The sequence below is a fragment of the Cynoglossus semilaevis genome, chromosome 4 (assembly GCF_000523025.1).
Source record: "Cynoglossus semilaevis isolate Cse_v1.0 chromosome 4, Cse_v1.0, whole genome shotgun sequence".
NCBI lineage: Eukaryota > Metazoa > Chordata > Actinopteri > Pleuronectiformes > Cynoglossidae > Cynoglossus > Cynoglossus semilaevis.
In genome coordinates, this window is record NC_024310.1 from 2,012,886 (window position 1) to 2,014,508 (window position 1,623).

At 46.0% G+C, this 1,623-nt stretch overlaps 1 protein-coding gene across 1 annotated transcript in view; it reads right to left on the reverse strand.

Moving 5' to 3' along the window:
- The window catches only part of LOC103377670 (galactosylgalactosylxylosylprotein 3-beta-glucuronosyltransferase 1), a 65,964-nt gene that overhangs the window by 30,305 nt on the left and 34,036 nt on the right, over positions 1 to 1,623 (reverse strand). The window contains exon 2 of the mRNA XM_008308555.3: positions 274 to 512. The gene's annotated coding sequence lies outside the window, so the exon portion shown is untranslated. The remainder of the gene's footprint in view (positions 1 to 273; positions 513 to 1,623) is intronic.

Genomic DNA, 1,623 nt, shown 5'->3' on the forward strand with positions numbered 1-1,623 from the left:
GGTGGAAGGGTGGGGAGGGGGGGGGGTGTATTCTACAGGACATTTGCCTTTAACCACAGCTGTGGCCAGCATGTCAAGGTCAGCAGAGCTGAGCTGTCCAGATAAATAACATCCTCAAACGTTTGAAAAAAAATCAAAAAAATCAATGTTTCGTTTCATTTTTTTTCTAACATTTCAACCACGGACGGCAGCTCCATCCAGTCACATGACGGCCGCGATCTGGGTCGTACCAACACGCGTCGGCCACAACAATGAACACAATGAGCTACTCACAGGCAGACCTCTGTTCTCCACAGGCCCCTCCTCCGCCGTGCTCCTTTCTCTGGTTCTTTTTTTTTTTCGTCCTTGTGGTCCAAAACTGTCACAACACTTTTTTTTTTCCCCCGTCGACTCGTCCGATGCGATGGCGTCTGGCGATTGCGTTGATGCGTGACAGTTGTCGACTGCAGCAGGAGCCGTGTCACAGGTGACGGCCAAACTCTCACTCAGGCGCTCATCCTCCGGGCCGGTCCCTGGAGGAACAAGAGCAGGAGGGATGTGAGTAAGAATGGGCCTCCTCTTCCCGACACAATGAGGGTCATTGAAGGAATGGGAATGAGCAGGATCGCAGCTGGGAGGAGACCAGCGCTGCCGTGCTCCAACAGTGGCCGGGTCAGTCTGTGCGTCTCTGACAGAATTCCTGTCTACATTTGGACACTTGTCAAAAGTACACGGTGTGAATCTGAGCACCGAGGCGGTTCCACAGACCAGGAATTGTTCTCTTTTTATTTATTTATTTTTTTCCCTCGTCATAGGTCGGCATCACATCCATCCATGTTGGTAGTTTACATTTCCACCGTGCAGCGAGGGACAACGTGACCTTTACAATGTTTTCACATCATCACCTGCACGACTCTCTCGAGAGAAAAAATCACGTAAAAGGAAAATGAACACAGACGCAAAAACTGACTGTGATTAACAACACCTTTGTGTAATGCAGTGATTCTCAACCCCTGAGGCGTGGCCCACTGATGTGCCGTCAGAGATCATTAGGTGTGCCGCGGAAAATTATCCAAATTCACTTAATTGGTCTGAAAACAATACATCATTCATTATCCTGAAAATAATTTTTCATCGTTTGTCAAAGTGTGACATGCAGAAGAATTAAATTAGCCTTCCACTAGGGGGCAGCAAATGGCCATGAGAAAAAAAAAGAGAATCAGAGCTGTTGGAGAAGATCTTTGTGAGTGTCTTTCTTCAATTCCTGCGAGTAGATGAGCATTGTCTTCAACTAAAGAGGCCAAGATTTTAGTGAATTCAACTAAACAGGCTAAGATTTTAGTGAATTTATATATATTTTATTATTATATTTCATTATTATATTTCATTACATATATTTTACTTTTTGGCAGATTTTTTTTCGCTGCATGGTTTTCCTCATGACAAATATTTGCCGCTGCACAAAAACAGTCGGTAAACACTGGTGTAATGTATGTGTCTGTGTTGCATAAAGTTAAAAGGTCCATCAGGATGAAGTCGACCCCCCAACACCCCCCCATACCCCCCCACCACCACACACACATCTGCACTTCTCACTCAATCCAGCGCCCTCTCTCCCAACAACTCCCTCAGCTCCAGCTCTAC